The sequence below is a fragment of the Monodelphis domestica genome, chromosome 1, assembly GCF_027887165.1.
Source record: "Monodelphis domestica isolate mMonDom1 chromosome 1, mMonDom1.pri, whole genome shotgun sequence".
NCBI lineage: Eukaryota > Metazoa > Chordata > Mammalia > Didelphimorphia > Didelphidae > Monodelphis > Monodelphis domestica.
In genome coordinates, this window is record NC_077227.1 from 362,401,894 (window position 1) to 362,423,203 (window position 21,310).

Below are 21,310 nucleotides of genomic sequence, written 5' to 3' on the forward strand. Positions count from 1 at the left end.
TCCTATTCCTTGCCAGAGGCTATATTGTCTGTGAAAGCTGCTATCTAATTTTGGTCAAGATCTTGTAGAAAAGTACCCATGGAATGTGTTTTCTGATTACTTATTTTTTGTTCAATAAAATTTTACTGATATTTTTTATCTTTCCATCACCCACATTTTTCAATGTGTCCTTTCCTTCATTTCCTCCCAAACTGCCATCCTTTATAACAAAAAAATAAATAAAAAGAGAGAGAGAGAGAGGCATGGAAGAGGAAAGGAAAATAGTTCAGCAAAATTAATCAACATATCAGAAGAGTCTGGCTTTATATAGAGACATCTAATTTCAACCTGAGCATATTATTTTAAAGCTATTGCTTTTCTTCCATGATTGTCTCTCAATCATGCCCTTCTATAGTGGCTCTTCCAAACCCATTCTCGAGCCTCCAGATCTATTCCCAAGTCACCCACTCCTGTCTCCTATCAAGACCTCTACTTAAGAAAATAGAGGTCAATCATCTTGAATTCCCTAGTTTTCCCTAGTCCATGTCTCAAAACTCTTTTCACTGGTTCACTCCTTTTTTCCTGTCTAGGGTCTACCTTGATGAGGCTAATCCCTATGTGTGTGCCTTTTACTCAGTCCTATCCCATATTAGTTACTCATCAATGGAGTTCCTCCATCATTCATTTCCTCTCATTTTCAATATCTCCTTATCTACTTTTTCCCTGTTGCCTACAAATATATACCTATATCTCCTATTTTCTACAGGGAAAAAAAAGTTAATTTGACCCAACCATGAAGCTCAAAATCCTAGTAAGTCATCCACACTTATTGGGAGGGTAGCCTTACCCACTTGTCATCTGACCTTTGACTCCATCATTGTACTGAGACTGTTTTAAAAAGTTTAGGGGGGAGGAGCAGCAGGACAGCTCAGTGGATTGAAGGCCAGGCCTAGAGATGGGAGGTTCTAGGTTCAAATCACTTAAACCCCATTGCCTTTAAAAAAAAATTAGCAGGAATCTCATAACTGTTAAATCTGATGACCTTTTCTCAGTCCACATCCTCCTTGGACTTCATGAAACTTTTTTTTTTAAACCCTTACCTTCCATCTTAGAATCAATACTGTTTGTTGGTTCTAAGGCTGAAGAGCAGTAAGGGCTAGGCAATGAAGGTTAAATGACTTTCCCAGGGTCACACAGCTAGGAAGTGTCTGAGGTCAGATTTGAACCCAGGACCTCCCATCTCTATGCCTGGCTGTCAATCCAGTGAGCCACTCAGCTGCCCCCTCCATGAAACTTTTAATACTGTCAACTTATCCATCCTCCTGTATATTTTCTTCTGACTTGGTTTCCATAACATCATACTCTTCTGGTTTTTTAGCTTAATCTATTCCTGTTTTCTTCCCTATATACCTGCCACCAGTTGAAGTGGATACCCCTGCCAAGGCTCTTTCTTTGACTCTTTGTTTTTTTCTATATGTCTACTTCAATTTTGGTGGTTTCATTAATTTCATTAATTTCATTAATTAAGTTCAATTATGTGGATGATTCACAAATACAAATATTCATCCTAATCTCTCCTCCACATGGCCACTCTTCTGCTTGCTTAACATACCTGGATGCTCTGCTGACACATCAAACTCATTATATCCCCAGCTGAATTCATATGCTTAATACTTAAGGCTGACTCTTTTCATATTTACAGTAACGGTAAACCATTCTCCTATTACTTAGGTCAATGAATTCACAATCATCTTTGATTCTTTTCTTGCCTTCAATCCTTCATCTCCATCTTATCTCCATAACATCATTCTAAACCCTCCATGAGAGTAGAAACACAGAAGAAAAACAACTGCTTGATCACATGGGTTGATGGGGATGTAGACTGTAAACAAGTATCCTAGTGTAAACATCAACAGCATGGAAATAGGTCTTGATCAACAACACATGTAAAAACCAGTGGAATTGCACATCAGCTATGGGAGGGGAGTTGGGGGAGGGGAGAGAAAGAACATGATTCTTGTAACCATGGGAAAATATTCTAAATTAACTAATTAAATAAAATTTTCAAAAAAATTAACACATGGGTATCAGTTTTTTCCAAAAAATAAAAATAATAAACCCTCCATGATTAGATCTATTAACTCATACTGCTGCCACAATAATTCAGGCTTTTCTTACTTTTCTCATGGACTTTTCTAATGCAAAAACCTCCTAATTGGTCTCCCCACCTTTGATCTATTCCTTCTCCAATCCACCCTCCACTCAACAATCAATATCATATTCTTTGGGGGAATTTTAAAAAACACATTGTCTGTTTTACTAGTAATAACCCCATGAGATAGATAGCAACAGAGCCAAAAAAAGGTCTAAGAAAACTTATAAGGTTGGCAGAAGTTTGTGACATCAGAGTAGAAGCCAGTCCAGAACACATGGCACTAACAATAATGGCCATAGCAGTAGCAGAGCTTCCAGCACAAAGATGGTAAGAAGCTCACATAACTGGTCAGAAAAAGATTACAGGGATCCATTTGTTGGCACTGGGTACAGTTGGTGCTGATAGGCAACTCTATGGCCCATACTCAGATTCAGGGTGGAGAGGAGTACTGGGAGTCAGCTGAAAGGAAGCAGGGGCCCTAATCACAGTTCCAAGATAAAGAAGAGTCTAGCCTATATAGCTGCATGGGACCACAGGTCCTTCCTGAGAAAAAGAGATACAAAAGCTCACTGAAGAAAATAATTCCTTAAAAATTAGAATTAGGCAAATAGAAGATAATGACTCCATGACACATGAAGAAACAAACAAAAAATTTAATTAAAAAAAAAAGAACAAAATGTGAAATATCTCACTGGAAGAACAATTGGCCTAGAAAACAGATCAAGGAAAAAGAATTTAAGAAGTATTAAACTACCTAAAAGTCATGAGCATAGAGTCATATTTCAAGAAATCATCAAGGAAAACTGCCCCAATATCATAGAACCAGAGAGTAAAATAAATAAAAGACTCTACCAACCAACTCCTGATAAGAAATCCCAAAATGAAAAATTCCAGGAATATTATAGCCAAACTTCAGAGTTTCTAGTTCAAGGAAAAAACAAAGGAATCACCAAGAAAGAAAGAAAAAATATGACACAACAGTCAAGATAACACAAGATTCAGCAGCTTCTACATTAGAGGATCAGAAGGCTTGGAATATAATATTCCAGAGACTAAAGAAGTTAGAATTACAAACAAGAATTGCCTGCCTAGCAAAACTGTCATAATCCTCTAGCAGAGAAATGGATATTTAATGAAATAGAGAACTTTCAAGCATTCTTAATGAAAATACTAGAACTGAATAGAATATCTGACTCTCAAATATAAGACTCAAGCATAAAAAGGTAAACAGGAAGATAAATTCAATAAATAAACTACATTCATACATGATTCATATAACTCTTGAGAACTTTATTAAGAAAGTGAGATATAGTAAACATAGACAGAGGGCATGGGTGTGAGTAGATTGTAATGGAATAATATCCAAAAGAATAAAATGAAAAGGTGAGAGAGAGGGGTGCACTGCAAAGAGTTACAAAAGAGCTTTTACAGTGGAAGGGAAGATGTGGAGTAGTGGACAATGCTTGAACCTTATTCTTATTGGAATGGAATTCTATACACAATCGAATGGGTATATAAATCTCTCTCAACCTACAAGGAAGTAGAAAGGGAGGGGAATAAGAGGGTGGGGGTACTGATAGAAGGGAGGGCAGATTTGGTAAGTTAATGATCGAGAGCAAAACACTTTTGAGGAGAGATAGGGTGAAAGGAGAGAGAAAAGGATAAATGAGTAGGATAGAGGGAAATAGACATTTAGCAAAACCATGAATACGAATGGGATGAACTTACTCATTAAATGGAAGTGGATTATGATTTAGACATAAAGGATGATTTAGGAAACAGTTGTAAGATCTATGGAAAAGAGAAGAAGTTATGAACAAACAAGAGATAGAGAACATTACGGAATATAAAATGAATACTTTTGATTAAATTAAAAAACAGTGAAATCAAGATTAGAAGGAAAACAAAACTGAGGGGGGAAATGTACAGCAAGTTTCTCTCTGATAAAGCCTTATTTTTCATATATATATGAAACTGATCAGAAGAACCTAGAAAGACTTCTATGAACTGATGAAAAGTGAAGTGAGCAGAATCAGGAGAACCTTGTATACAGTAACAGAAAACAATGATCAACTATGATGAAAGACTAAGCTTTTATTAGTGTGAATCTCAAAAATTCTCAAACCCTACTTCATAAGATTTGGTTAAGACCATTCCCCATTTAAACAATGAAGGTACTTGATCAGGAATGTGGGAATTCTACTTCACCCATACTTAAGCATATTTTAGGGGAAGATAAAGTTGCAAACTCCTTGCTGAACAATGAAAAATACTTAACCCATACTTATAGTAAGGCAAAACCTCTTAAGCTGTGCCTATTTTTAGATCTAATACAAAAGGGTGCTAAGTACATATAAAGGTCAGGCAACTTGTAAACTTGCAAGTGGCAAAGAGGTGAGAACTTACTCAGAGGTTTTAGTCTACTCGGGTGTGAATTACTCAAAAGTTTAGTCTACTCAGGTGTGAATTAAGAATGTCTGTCCTTTGGAAAAGGTCTACTGTGATTGGTAGATGTGAGAACTTAGGGGAGGTGACATAGGAAAAATTCTCTTTAAAAGGAGGACTCTCTCTGAGAGAAAAGGGTTGAAAAAAAGATTTAGCTTGCAAAAGCTGAATTGGAGAGGCAGCTTGCCAGAGCTGCCTTGAAGGGCTTGGTAGCTGAACTTAGTGCAGCTTGCCAAAGCTGAACTGGTGGGTCTCTCTGAACACTAGAATCTTGCTTGGGACAAATCTTGTGGTGAGTGGATAAAAAACTGACTGATCTCTCTCTTAAGGCTTAAAAGCCTAGGCTGGCCTAGGCTGGCCTATCTCTTTTCTCATTGTTTCCTCTTACTCTCTCTCTTTTATTAATTCCTTATTTGTATTAATTAAAATCTCCATAAAAACCCAGCTGACTTGGGTATATTTCATATTTGGGAATTTTTCCCTGGCAACCACTTTATTTTTTATATAAAAAACATATCTTTGCAGTCACAGTTATAGCCAACCACTCTTTTATCTATCACAGTTTATGCCAAACTACTTTAATTGTTACATTAGCTAAGCAAATTTCCAAGATATCCACAAGGAGCTCATGATGAAAAATACTATCCACAGCCAAAGAAAGAACTATAGGAGTCACATTGCAGATTGAAGCTTGCCATCTTCCACTTTTTCTTCCATGATTATTTTTACTGTATGTGTAATATGTATCTTATATTATTGCATGAGAAATATGGAAATATGTACTGCATAAAAGCACTGGTATCACCTATATCAGACTATAGTTAGCACCTTGGAGAGGGGGAAGGAATGAGGGAAAGAAAGCATTTGAATCATAAAATGTCAAAAAAATTGTCAAAAATTGTTTCTACATGTGATTGGAAAAAAAGTTTTAATTATAGGTATATGAGTCAACTGAGTCAAATTTGCAAGAATAAAAGCCATTCCCCAGTTGATAAATGGTCAAAGAATATGAACAGACAGTTTTCAGACAAAGAAATCAAAGCTATCTATTGTGATATTGAAATCACTTTTAAAAAGACTGATATATATTAATTTAAGGTCGCCAAGGAATTCACTTATGTAATTCCTAAATGAAACGCTCAAGTCAGCTGCCAAATTTTTATGGTGTTTTAATCACTAACAGGAGGAAGAAAGTATTAGAGGGAGAGACAGAGGGGGGGGGGGGAAGAGAGAGAGAGAGAGAGAGAGAGAGAGAGAGAGAGAGAGAGAGAGAGAGAGAGAGAGAGAGAGAGAGAGAGAGAGAGAGAGAGAGAAGGGAAAGGGAGAAAAGGAAAGAGGTTTAACTCAGACCCCACTCTGGCTCAGGCTGAGCCAAAGCAGGCTTTAAGGCCTTGGATTAGCCAAAGCAGGAAAAGGGATCAGACCTTATCACTCACGTGACCAATCTGAAGGAAAGCAGTCTGCGGGCTCCTCCAACTCCAAGCACCAACCTCTAACTCACTCTCTGCCTCCTCACAGGAAGCCCCGAGAACTCCCAAGGCTGTTCTCTACCTCACTTCCTGTGTCTCACATGTGCCAATGGTGGCTCTAGCTTGACCTAGGACCGCCCAGAGGTCTGTCCTTTTTGCACATGTCTATTGAAGGCCATATTCTCAAATAATTAAATCTTAAGTTTGCTGCAGCCCTTCTTAATCTTGTTACCCTAAGATGGGTGGAGAATGTAATTTCCAAGACCTGATTCTGTTATTCCAAGTATCTCTATTGTTATTGATCAGGAAATACTAAATCCGATCTTCTAAAGAATAGTCTGAATAGGGTGGAGTAGTTTTGAAATTCACACTATATTCATATGAAAATGCTCTAAACCACTATTGAATAGAGAAAGGCAAATTAATACAATTATTAGGTCCTACTTCACACCAATCAGACTGGTTATATGGAAGAAAAGGAAAATGACAGAAAAAAAAGTTGGAGGGGATATGGGAAAATTGTGTGACATTAATGCACTGTTGGTGGAGTTGTGAACTGATCCATCCATTCTAGAGAGCAATTTGGAACTATTTCCAAAGGACTATAAAACTATGCAAACTCTTTTTACTGTTAGGAGTAAAATTAGGGTTGTTGACCTCCTCACAGTTAATCCCTAAGTGGGGGTGTATACATTCCTGGTTGCTAGAATTCTAAAGACTAAGCAGGGAGGAGTAAATCTAAAATTCAAATTACCTTGCAATATCACTACTAGATCTGTATCCCAAAGAGATTTTTTTAAAGCAGAGGGAGGCGAAGGACCTATATATACAAAAATATAGCAACTCTTTTTTATGGAAGTAGAGGAAATTGAGATGTTTATCAATTGGTAAATGACTGAACGAGTTATGGCATATGATTGTGATGGAATGGTATTGTGCCATGAGAAATGATGAGCAGGATACTTTCAAAAAAAGCTAGAAGGGTTTATATGAACTGACACTAAGTGAAGTGAGAAGAACCAGAACACAATATTGCACAATAGTCAATGGTGAATGACTTAGCTATCCTCAGCAATTCTGAAGGAATTATGATGAAAATATTATCTTCCTTCAGAGAAAAAACTGATGGTGATTGAAAGCAGATCAAAACTTAACTTTATTTTTGTAACTTTATTTTTCTCTGAGGTTTTTGTCTATTTTCTTTAACAACATGACTAATGTGGAAATATGTTTTAAATGAATGCACATGTATAATAACCTAGATCAAATTGCTTACCTTCTCAAAGAAGGTGGAGGGAAAGGAGAGAAAAAATTTGGAACTCAAATTTTTAAAAAACAAATGCAATTGGAAAATAAAATTTTAAAAAACCACACACTTGAAACAGAAAGACAATTAAAATCCTGGAGTAGAATCTATTATGCTTCAGCTTCTGAAGTAAAAAAGGCTAGGGTAGCAATCAAGATCTCAGACAAAATAAAAACAAAAATAGATCTTATTCAAAAAGATAATCAGGGAAACTACATCTTCCTAAGAGATATCATAGACAAAGAAGTAATATCAAATGTTACAACAATTTTCTCTGATAAAGCCCTCATTTATCAAATATATAGAGAACTGGGTCATATTTACAAAAATAAAAGCAAGAAGGCAGCTAGGTGGCTCACTGGATTGAGAGCCAGGTCAGAGATAGGAGTCCTGGGTTCAAATCTGGCCTCAACATTTCCTGGCTGTGTGACCCTGAGCAAGTCACTTAGCATCTATTGCCTAAGCTTTACCACTCTTCTGCCTTGGAACCATTACCCCGTATTAATTCTAAGACAGAAGGTAAGGATTTTTTAAAAATTAAAAAATTGGGGGGCATTTGGGTAGCTCAGTGGATTGAGAGTCAGGCCTAGAGATAGAAGGTCCTAGGTTCAAATCTAGCCTCAGACACTTCCCAGTTGTGTGACCCTGAGCAAGTCTTTTGCCTAGCCCTTACCATTCCTCTGCCTTGGAACCAATAAACAGTATTGATTCCAAGATGGAAAGTAATGGTTTAAAAAAAAATGAGTCATTTCCCAATTGATAAATGGTCAAAAGATATAAACAAGCAGTTTTCAGAAAAAGAAATCAAAGCTATCTACAGTCATATCAAATAATGCTCTAAATCACTATTGATTAGAGAAATGCAAACAACTCTGAAATGCCACCTCACACCTATCAGAAATGACAAATGCTTAAAGAAAAAAAGGGGGAAATAGATACATTCATGAACTCTTGATGGAACAGTGAGCTCCAATCATTCTGGAAAACTATTTGGAACTATGCCCAAAGGGCTATAAAACTATACATACCATCTGATTAACTATCATGACAGCTGGAGGGGATGTGGCAAAGTCGGGACATTAATTCATTGCTGGTGGAGTTGTGAATTGATCCAACCATTCTGGAGGGCAATTTGGAACTATGCCCAAAGGGCGACAAAAGAATATCTACCCTTTGATCCAGCCATAGCACTGCTGGGTCTGTACCCCAAAGAGATAATGGACAAAAAGACTTGTACAAAAATATTCGTAGCTGCACTCTTTGTTGTGGCAAATAAATTGGAAAATGAGGGGATGCCCTTCAATTGGGGAATGGCTGAACAAATTATGTTATCTATTAGTGATGGAATACTATTGTGCTCAAAGGAAAAATAAAGTGGAGGAATTCCATGGGGACTGGAACAACCTCCAGGAAGTGATGCAGAGCGAGAGGAGCAGAACCAGGAAAACATTGTACACAGAAACTGATACACTGTGGTACAATCAAATGTAATGGACTTCTCCATTAGTGGCAATGCAGTGATCCAGGAAATTTCTGAGGGACTGATGAGAAAGAACACTATCCACATCCAGTGAAAGAACTGTGGGAATAGAAACAGAAGAAAAACAACTGCTTGATCACATGGGTTGATGGGGATATGACTGGGGATATAGACTCTAAATGTGCACTGTAGTGCAAATATCAATAATATGGAAATAAGTCTTGATCAATGACACATGTAAAACCGAGTAGAATTATGTGTCAGCTATGGGAGGGGTGTGGGGAGAGGGCAGGGAAAGAATATGAATCTTGTAATCATGTAAAAATATTCTTAATTCATTAAATAAAAATTTCCATAAAATAATATACATACCCTCTGACCTAGCAGTATCACTACCTATATCCCAAAAGAGATCAAAGAAAAAGGAAATATTTATAGCAGCTCTTTTTGTGGTGGCAAAGAATTGGAAATTGAGAGGATACTCATCAACTGGGGAATGGCTGACCATATTGTAGCATGTGATTGTGATGGAATACTATTTTGCTGTGGGAAGTGACTGGGTGGGGAGGTCAGAAAATCATGGCAAGACCTATACAGACTGATGTAAAGTGAAGTGAGAAGAACCAGCAATAGCAATGTTGTAATGATGATCAACTGTGAAAGACTTGGCTGCTTTGATCCATACAGTGATTCAAGACAATTCCAAAGGACTTATGATGAAAAAAATGTTTTCCCCCTCCAGAGAGAACTGATGAACTCTGAGTACAAATTGAAGTACAATTTTTTCACTATTTTTCTTGCTTTTTTTGAATATGGAAATATATTTTGTATGATTTCATATTTATAGTTCATATCATTTTGTTTGCCTTCTCAGTGCATGTGGGAGGGAGGAGAAATTGAGAACTCAAAATTTTCAAAGAAAGTTAAAAATAAATTGAAAAACGTTTTTAAATTGCTCTGCATTCTTTTATCTGTGTAAATGTGCTACTTCCCCTAATAAACTATAAGCAACTTGAGAAGAACAACTGCCATATTTTTCTACTTTATGTTCCCAAAAGCCCGATGCTTTGCACATAGTAAGGAATTAACAAATGTTTGCCATATTGGATTAAGAGAATGGGACTACATAAGCATATGAAACTGAACTGCAGGTTCCCAACCAACAATTCCATGGTTTGTGGAACTAATCCAACCTTTGCTAGTACCCTGTGTTCCTGCCTGCCCCCAGCTGCCAGTGATGACTAGCTAAAAGATTGTCAAGGAGACAGGCAACCGAGCCAACAGGAACTGTCAGGTGCTGGGGCCTATGTGGCTCTCTGCCACTGAAGTCACTATGGCATATGTGGAGAAACCAAGCCAGAGCAGAGTCAACATTCAAAAGCATGTGAAACTATTAGCAATTTTGTACCTCTTAAAAAGTAATAATATCATCCCAAACTAAAAAAAATCAAGTAATACTTAACATTTTTATAGCATTTAGTATGTGCCAGGCACTGTGCTAAGTACTTTGGAAATATCATTTCATTTGGTCCTTACAACAACCCTGAGAGGAAGGCACTATTATCCCCATTTTATAGATGACAAACAGAGTTTAAGTGGCTTGCCCAGTGTGAGACAGATAGGAAATATCTGACGTCACATTTAAATTCAGGTCTTCCTTACTCAAGGCTAGGCACTCTATCCACTGGACTACCTAGAGATATCCCTGAAGGTCATCCTGTCACCAAACTATATGAATTTTAAAATGTGTGCTTTTGGGTGGCCAGAAAGGTTCTACATTGGTTCATAATTATTTTGGCAAGGGGACCTTAGAGAGAAGGAATTCTGGGTCTCAACTTTGCCTATGTCATTGGGAAAGAATGTAGACAAGTTATAATTTTACATGGAGCTAAATCAGCATGCACTTATTAAGCACCTGCTGTATGCCAAGGACAATTGAGCAATTAGTCTCCTTCTGGGTAGGATATAACAATAATTCAAATTAAGGGAAGAAATGAAAACCTGATTCAGTTGTATAATTCATATCTCCTAAAGCCTCACCGACAGAAAATAAAAATGCATCACAAGCTTATCAAAAATTAGAGGAGGAGTATGGAGATGTGATGCAAGTATTTACATTAATTTGACTATAAGTTTGGGATATTTCTGGTCGATAAGTTATATATGTCCTTGGTTTAAAGAGCTAGGCATTCTTTTCCATTGTACCTCCCAGGCACATTGACAAAATGCATCTGTGTCAATCCAAAAAGCAACAAAAACATGTAAGAAACAAGGAGGTTCCCTTGTTACCTTCTATTCCTAATTAGTTTCATGATGATGAGAAGCTTGCTTTCATCCTTTCAGTCTTTCAGACAAGCATTACAAGATGCCTAGGTTATCTTCTTTTCATTGTTTCCAAAAAAACATTAAAATGTGAACTTTAAATTCTCTATAAGCAAAGGAAAGATTGTGATTCACAAGGAAGAAACATTTATTACTCATGCATTTGGAAAGTCCTAAAGAATCTATGTGCATGTGTGTGTGCATGTGTATACATGCTTATGCACATAGCAAGGAGCTAGGGAAATTTTTTAAGTATTTGTGCTTAACAAATGTTAAAAATTTTTACATGTAGTTGGGAAAAAATATTTGAGTGAGGTTCCCCACTGCATGTTGTAATAACTTATATAACTTTACAGTTAGAAGGCAAGTAATTTTATTGGTTCTTTCTGATGCCAGCAATGAGTTTTTTAAATTTAATTTTAATTAATTTAGAATATTTTTCTATGGTTGCAAGATTCATGTTCTTTCCCTGCCCTTCCCCACCCCCCTCCTGTAGCTGACACGCAATTCCACCAGGGTTTACATGTATCATTGATCAAGACTTATTTCCATATTATTGATATTTGCATTAGGGTGATCATTTAGAGTCTACAACCCCAGCCATTTCCCCATCAACCCATGTAAACAAAGCATTTGTTTTTCTTCTGTGTTTCTACTCCCACAGTTCTTTCTCTGGATGTGGTTAATAATGTTCTTTCTCATAAGTCCCTCAAAATTGTCCTGGATCATTGCATTGCTGCTAGTAGAGAAATTCATTACATTCAATTGTGCCACAGTGTATCAGTCTCTGTGCACAGTGTTCTCCTGGTTCTGTTCCTTTCACTCTGCATCACTTCCTGGAGGTTGTTCCAGTCTCCATGGAATTCCTCCACTTTATTATTCCTTTTAGCACAATAGTATTCCATCACCAACATATACCACAATTTGCTCAGCCATTCCCCAATTGAAGGACATCCCCTCGTTTTCCAATTTTTGGTCACCACAAAGAGTGCAGCTATGAATATTCTTGTACAAGTCTTTTTCCTTATTATCTCTTTGGGGTACAAACCCAGCAGTGCTATGGCTGGATCAAAGGGCAGACAGTCTTTTAGTGCTCTTTGGGGATAGTGCCAAATTCCAGCAATGGATTTTGATGGTTTAAAGAAGAAATAGTTCCTTTTCGCGAACCTAAGTCATTGTGACTCCCGTAAGGGAAAAAAATGAAGGAAAGCAAAACTTTGCAAAAGCAGAACTGTGCAAAAGTAAAAGGCAAGGGTTTGCAAGAGGGTCTGGTCACATGCACAGAACTAAAAGAGCTGTTCCAGAATCTGGGTAAGGGATAAAACCAAGAACCTGAGGCAGTTGGATATCCATTGTTCCTGTACACCAAGGAGAGTGGAGAGGTTACTTCCTGTTGGCCATTTTGTCTACGACTTAATTTTCCCACTGAAACCTGGAGGTTCCTGTGTTTCCTGTTATCAAGAGATTTTCCGAGATCCTTTCCATCTCTGTCTCCAGTTGCCATCCCCCGTTTATCCTGAGAGCTTCTGTGTTCTTGAGAGATCGTGATTGTGTGTGTGACAGAGAGCTGCCAAGACCCAGTAAACCTGCCAGTGAGGAGAGCCCAGCTATCTTGGCCTTTGGCCTCTGGCCTACCAGGATGAACTCTTCAAAGCTAAAGCTATCTTATCCTGATAAGCTGTTTACTTGTCTATCAACAATTTGAGGACCAGTAGATCAGGGTGTTAGTTAGTTGGTTTGGCATAGCGAGACAGTGTAGAAATAGTGTAGACTAAAGATCTATGAACAGTCTACGAGGACCCATAGAGGCTTTTGGGTGGAGAAACAAGAATATTAGGCTTAGGGAGTCCTTTTCCTTGGTCCTCTTCATTTTCTCTTTACCTTGATATAAATGAACATAAGTTACTGGTTTTCAATTGAGTCAGATAGCATTTAAACTTACAAGCTACTTCTCAGGCCCGCACAGGCCTGAAGGGCGAATTGGTGAGTAATTTCTTAAACTGTGAACCAAGTCTACAAACGCTTCTCCATCGTATTTACCTACCTCACCCCTAAAGGTCACTTTGAAATGACCGATGAACACAAACTCAAGACTCCCTCACTCTCCTATCCGGGAACCATTGTATCTCTAGAAGCCTTGGGGTTCAGGGGTGGCAAGAAAAGGTCTAGCATATCACAGATGTATCTCACATTCCACAGATCAAGATGTGAACCTCATAATATCATGCTCTCACCTCCAAGCACCCAACTCGACATCTGAAATTGAACGGATGGGAAAGACTGGCATATGAATGGAATGGAATGAGCTTATGCTAAAAGGTACACTTGAAGAAAAACCTGAGAAGAATTAGAGAGGAATAAGGAGAACCAAGCGGACAATTTATACAATAATAACAGAATTTTAAAGATGAATAACCAGAAAGGTTTGAGAACAGTGATCAACGCAATCAACATTCAGAGCACCAATGATGAAGCATGAAGGCCACAACACCTAACAGAGAGGTGATGAATTCAAAATATGAGACATACATTTTTGGACTCAGGCAATGTGGACGTTTGCCTGACTAGGCATATTTGTTAAAAGGGTTTTTTTTTCTTTTTTCAAGAAAATATATACTTCTTAAATGAAAAAAAGTAAGGTGAATTGACTCACCCTCTCATTCATAAGGTCTCAAAAATGTGAACTCCAATCAAAAGTATTTCATCAAAAGCTGGAAAGATATGCAGGAAATGATGCAGAGTGAAATAAGCAGAACCGGGAGAACATTGTACCCAGTAACAGCAATATTGGTGATGATTATCTGTGAAAACTTGGCTGCTCTCAGCAATGCAGCGATGAGGGACAATCCTGACAGACTATGTTGGGGAATGCTATCCAACTCCAGGGAAAGAACTGCTGGAGTCAGATGGATGTGGATAAAAGAATACTATTTTTCACATCAGTGGATTTACCATTTTATTTGAAAGTTTTGGTTTTGTGATGACCAATATGGAAGTCCATTTTGTATGATAATAAAAATAAAACTCTTTTTAAAGTATTTCATCACTATGGATGAACTCCATATGGCTAGCAAACTCCCACCACCACCTCCAGAATTCTCATCCCCGTCCACCTCAACCCAATCTCTCCTAAGTCCAGATCGAGCTCTGCCCACCCCTCCCATTATGCTATCTGGAATCCCAACTTACCTGGAATTAACTGACTTTCTGTCAACTTAGACCTCAGCATCTCATGCTCCTATTTCTTTTTTTTTTTTAAATATTATTTTATTTGGTCGTTTTCATACATTATTCACTGGAAACAAAGATCGTTTTCTTTTCCTCCCCTCCCCTCCCCCCCCCCCGCCTTTCCCTCTCCCATAGCCGACGCATGATTCCACTGGTTATCACATGTGTTCTTGACTCGAACCCATTTCCCTGTTGTTGGAATTTGCATTATAGTGTTCATTTAGAGTCTCTCCTCAGTCTTATCTCCTCCAACCCTGTAGTCAAGCAGTTGCTTTTCAGCGGTGTTTTTACTCCCACAGTTTATCCTCTGCTTGTGGGTAGTATTTTTCATGCTCCTATTTCTTGGTACTCCTTGCTTCCCTCCTCCTCCCGCTCCTCCTCCTACTCTCATTCAGAAGACACTATCCCTTGGTCATCCCTTCCATTATTGCTTACATTTTTTAGGGTTTGTCATTCATACTGACATATTGATTAGGCCTAGTGGAATCTGCATACTCCCATTGCAACTTCCAACCTTCCCTCAGCCACCATCACTCAGCAACCTCTTCTTTTATAGTTTAGTATAACCAGCTATCTCAAATAATAACATCTCAGATCATCTAAATTCTGGCAACAGTTATATATGCGGGTCATTTTTTCCTCTTTCTCAAAAAAGTTGGTATAGTCTTTTTCTCTATCACAATCCCTGCCCTTCAGCTGGGTAGCTCAGTAGATTGAGAGCCAGACCTAGAGATGGGAGGTCTTAGGTTCAAATCTGGCCTCAGACACTTCCCAGCTATGTGACCCTGGACAAGTCACTTGATCCCCATTGCCTAGCCCTTACCACTCTTCTGCCTTGGAGCCAATACACAGTATTGATTCCAAGATGGAAGGTAAGGGGTTTAAAAAAATAAACAAACAAACAACAACCAACAATCCCTGCCCTTATATATTAGAAACCTGGAGGTGTTGTTTTCTCAAATACTCCAGCCTCCCAGTTTCTTATTCTCAAATACTTCTCAACTAAACATAAAGTCACACACATCCCTGATCTCACCATCACACCATGTTCTACCTCCTTGATCAATAGTTCTGAAATTCCCTCATCTGAGCTTAACCTCCTTTCATTTTAGCTTTCCCTGGCCTCTCCTCAAACTATACATCATCTCACAGAGACCCATATTCTGGCTTAATTTTCCACGTTTCTAACGTTAAACCTATGATTAAAATAGCTCATTGTTACACCACCCTCTGATATTAAATTATTTGCTCTCCTTATTGTTCCTCATATCTTGGCAAAGCCAAACTCGCAATTATTCCCCTCTCCCACTCTTTCACATCTGCTCAGGTACTAGTGAAAGAGGCTGGAAGTCATTCAACCACACTGACTGGATCTGCCACAAATTTGTATTGTCTAATATCAACTGAGCCCACACTGAAAAAAAAAAAGTAATCTCTTTAATCTTCCCTGATTGATTCTCTGCCATACTCTCCACAGCAGCTGCTCCAAACTTCTTTCTCTCCTCCTATGCTTTCTATACCTTCCACAGACCTCCCCACCTACTTAACAAGAAGGTAGGCCATTTGACATGACTAACCTTCCCTTCTGTACATCTCAAAACATCTTGATATCATTCTTTACTCATCTACATCAGTTTCTATTGAAAATTTGACCCTTTTCAGAGTTTCTCTATATTATGTTACTCTTATTTTCAACTTTTCCCTTTCTCCTGGCTCATTCCTTGTAGCCTACAAATATGCCTAAAACATTCTTTAAAACATTCTCTAGGGGGCAGCTGGGTAGCTCAGTGGATTGAGAGCCAGGCCCAGAGACTGGAGGTCCTGGGTTCAAATCCGACCTCAGACACTTCCCAGCTGTGTGACCCTGGGCAAGTCATTTAACCCCAGTTATTTAGCCCTTACCACTCTTCTGCCTGGGAGCCAAAACATAGTACAGGCTTAAAAAAAAAACCAAAAAACAGCCCTTCTCTTAACCCTATCCTACCCAAATGCTATCGTTCATTGTCTTCTCTTTATAGAAGCAAACTCCTAGAAAGTACTATGTACCAACATGATGAATATGGAAATATGTATTGCATGATAGCCCATGTATAACATAGATCAGATTATTTGCCATCTCAGGAGAGAAGGAAACAAGGGAATTAGGATTACAAAATGTCAGAAAACAAATGTTAGAAATTGTATCTACATGCAATTGGGGAAAAGACAATATTAGTCGAAAAAACTGCATAGACCTTTAAGAAAAAAGTACTATGTAACTGAGCATACTTCTTGTCTCCATCTCCTCTCTTCTCATTGCCTTCTCAGTCCTTTTCAGCCTGGCTTCTGATTTATTTACTCAACTCAAACTGCTCTCTCCAAAGATGATCCTTTAATAGACTAATGTGATGGCCTGCTCTCTCTCTCATCCTTCATGACTATTCAGCAGTGTTTGTCCCAATGAACACTCTCTCCTTTTGGATATGCGTTCTGTCTCTGAGATTTCATGACACTGCTCTCTCTTGGTTCTCCTCCTACCTGCCTTGACTGTTCCTCAATCTCTTTTTTGCTGGACATCATCAATATTTGTAGGTTTACTCCCAAGGCTTTGTCCTTACTCCTCATTCTGTTCTCTTGGAAACCTCATTAGCTCAAATGGGTTCAACTTGTCATAAATTCACAGGTGAATCCCAGGTCTATGTTTTCCGGCTCTAGATTTTTCCTGAGCACCAGTCCCACACCACGTATTAGACATTTCAAAATGGATGTTCTGCATCTCAAACTCAACATGTCTATAAAAAAAAAAATCCCTCCCCCTTGAATGCACTCTTCTTCCCAAGTTCCCTCCCTTGGCTAAGGATGCCTTCTAATTGCAACCTTGACTCCTCACTCCTTCATGCCACATATCTCCCTCCCCCCCAAAAATGCTGTTTCTGCCTTCACAACATCTATCATATGTGTCCTATCTCTCCATTCATACAGCTACCACCCCATTCCAGGCCCTCATCATCTCTTGCCTAGACTATTGCAATAGCCTCTTAATTGGTCATCCTGCCTCAATTCTCTCCATGCTCTCTCCTTCCACCTTCAAATCTATCCTCCCCACAGCTGCCAGTGATGTTACTAAAACACCATGTCATTCCTCTGCACAAGTTCCAGTGCTCCCTATTACCTTTAGAATCAAAGGCAAGGCTAGCAGCCAAGGCAGCGGCAGGGAGCCACAGGCCCAGGCCTCGCCATGCCTCTGCCCCCTGGGCCAGGCCACGTGGGCCATGATGCAGCTGTGGGCCCAGAGTGCCAGGGTGGCCCCAAGCAGGCCCAGGAGGCTGCTGAGCTAGAGCAGCAGCAGCAGCGCCAGGAACAGAAGCAGTGGTGGCAGGATGCACAGCAGCTGCAACACCTCGAGTCCTTGAAGATGAGACTAAGTCAGAAGACTGTATCCCAGATGTACCAGGCAATGAATATGCCAGAGAATTTCTGGCTCATGCTCCAACTAAAGGACTCTGGATGTCCCTGGGGAAAGAAGTCAAGGTTATGCAACGCTGGCCCTGTAAACGGTATGGACACAGAACAGGTGACAACGAATGGCCATTCTTTATCAAAGCAATCAGAAATTAGAACAATTCAGAGTACCACATGAAGATCCCATGTATGACATCATAAGAGAGAATAAGCAGCATGAAATAGATGTGAGGATACAGCCGTTAAAGAAGCTACTAGAAGATTCTACCTCAGATGAAGATGGCACTAGTTCCAGCTCCTCAGAATGTAAGAAGCATAAGAGAAAGAAGAAAAACATAAGGAAAAGGGAGAAGAAAAAGAAAAAAAGCACAAATCTAAATCAAATGAGAGTTCAGACTGACTAAAAAGTAATTTCCTTTGAACACATCTTGTCACTCCAGAATCATAGCCGAACGTAAGAGGTGAAAAAGAAGTAGCCACAAAAGGGCCTCAGTTGACAGAGAAAAAGGAACCAAAAAACTTGCATGCTTAGCATCCCCCCATGACATTTTGCCCTCGCTGCCAACAGTGATGAATTTACCGAAATGTTGAGTTTCTTATATGCCACACTGCAGGATTCTCATCCTCCTCCTCCCTGTGTACAGTAGTTTGTGATTAGTTTTGAAAAAAAAGAAAAAATCAAGCATAAGATAAAAAATGTTCTAGGTGTTTCCAAGAGATTCCCACAGAAGATCAGAGGGTTAATGGGGTGGTAGGATGACTTGAGAACTTGAGATCTTCAGCAGTTACAAGTGTGTACTACTGGGCTATGAATAATAAAATTCCATTATTTCTGGGAAAAAAAAAAGAATCAAAGGCAAGAACTTGCTTGGCATTTAAAATCCTTCGCAACTTTGCTTCAGCCTACCTTTTGTACCCTATATTTACTTTCATTTACATACACTTCTGTCCAAACAAATTGGCCCTTCTTGCTGTTCACATGATTTTCCATCTTTTCTCTGTACCTTTGTACAAGCTGTCTCCATGCCTGATTTGCACTCCCCTCTTCTGTCTCTTAGAACTTCTAGTTTCCTTCAAAACTCAGCTCAAATATCACTTCCTACATGAGAATTTTCCTCCACTCAAGAGTTCAGTGAATCCCTTTTAAATTACCTTGTATTTATTTAATGCAGACTTATGAGCACACACTATCTGCCCCTAAAGAAGGTAAACATTTTGAAGGCATTTCTTTTACTTTGCATCCTTAATATATAGCATCCCTGGCATAGTCAGCTCTTAATAATCCTTGATGGATAAACTCAGACTTCTGTGAATTGTGATTAAGTACAAAATAAAAATAATATGTAAGGGCAGCTAGGTGGTTCAATGATTTGAAAGCCAAGCCTAGAGACAGGAGGTCATGTTTTGTTTATATGAAAATATGGTTCAGGAATAAAGAATGAAAGATAGCAAAGAACAGTTTTTAAAAACTCAAAAGAAAATCATCAAAGAAAATGTGCCCAAAGAATTTATATAAACAAAAGTTATTTCTTAAAAAACAAAAACAAAAACAAAAACAGAAAGGTTTGGCAAGGTATCACTCTATTTATCCTCTAAAATGGACTCTCATCCTTTTGTATATCATAGAACCCTCTGGCAGTCTCCTGAAGACTATCAACTCCTCAGAATTAAGGTTTTAAATGCACAAACTAAAATGCATAGGATTCCAAAAGAAACAAATCATATTAAAACAAAATTATCATTTGGTCAGAAGTGGAAGCGAGATGGTAGAGCAGAAGGAAGCAATACTGTTGTTAAGCTTCCATTCATGACTCCTCCAAATAGATCTATAAAATATATCAGACTAGATGAATCCTATTGGAGAAATCCAGAAAAAAAAAGTCCTTTGTTCAGTCGAATTTGGCATAGGAAAATAAACAGAGAAATCTATAAACACTAGGGACAGGATTGATGTAGAAGCAGGCATAGGAGTACAAGGGCTCAGGGAGAGCCTGAGAGCATCAGCACAAAGGAAGTCCCAGATCCATATATAGGGCATCCTCAGACCCATACAAAGCACTGCAATGGGAACAGGTGCCAACTGGCAGCTTTGTTACCCACCATCCAGTTCCAAGTCAAAGATTCAGGGCAGAATGAAAATGGGACTTGCATACAGCAGTGGCATTCCCTGGTGGGGAAACCCTGAGTTATATAGCAAGAAAGGAGAAAATTCAGCAGCCAGCAGCAGCTATAGTGTGACTCAGATACCAAGCTCAGAATAGAGAATCATTTCCAGCCCAGTTGGCAGAGGAATAGCCAAGGCAGGAAACCAAGATCAAAGGGGAGCCTATAATTCTGCCACTGTGAACCAAAAGAGCTTCCCACCTGGGTATGAGAGGGCAGATACTAACAGCAGTCTACTCTTGCACAGACTTGAAACCCAAATTGGAAACTTACGGAGTTCAGACTATGGGGTCAGCAATCAATTCCACTTTGCCCTGTAACAGACCTCTTTGGAAGCTCTGAAAACTTGCAAGTCCCTAGCCAATCTCTGAGATCTTACAATAACACAACTCAGTACCCCAAGAAAACAACATGATGAGCTCAGACATTCCCTCCAGAAACATGGTAGAGCCAAGTCCTTCCATCAAGCCAAAGTTACAAAGTAGGCTGGCAGGTTGGGGGGGGGGGGAAGGGAACAACACCAAGAGCTTTTAAGGTGGCAAAGGGACAGTAATGACTTCAAAACAGCTATAAGTAATGAATGCCTCAGAGAAAAACACAGCTCTGCCATAAACTCAACTAGTTGAAGAGATGAAGCTCCCTCCTAATTAGAGAGATGCAATCAAAACAACTCTGAGGTACCACCTCACACCTAGCAGATTGGCCAGTATGACAGTAAAGGGAAATGATGTTGGAGGGGTTGTGGCAAGATTGGGACATTAATGCATTGCTGGTGGGGTTGTGAATTGATTCAACCATTCTGGAAGGCAATTTGGAATTATGCCCAAAGAGCTTTAAAAGATTGCATGCACTTATCACTTCTATATATGGGTCTATGATTTAGGGGTTTGGCTTTTAAAGATTGCTCTATAGCAAAAATGAATAATATAGAAATAGGTATCAGGCGATAATATTTGTACAACCCCATGGAACTGCTTGTCTGCTCTGGGGAGGGGGAGGGGGGGAGAGGGAATGGAAAGAAAATGAAATCATATAAACATGGAAAAATATTTTTAAAATAAATTAAAAAAAAAAGAAGTGATAAAGAGATGAAGCAAGAAAAAAAAAAGAGGGGGCAGGTAGGTAACTCAGTGGATTAACAGCCAAGCCCAGATACAGGAGGTTGTAGGTTCATATCTGGCCTCAAACACTTCCTAGCTGTGTGACCTTGGGTAAGTCACTTAACCCCAACTGCCTAGCCCTTACTGCTCTTCTACCTGGGAACCAATACATAGTATTAATTCTAAGACATAAAGTAAGGGGTTTTTTTTTCCCCTTAAAGC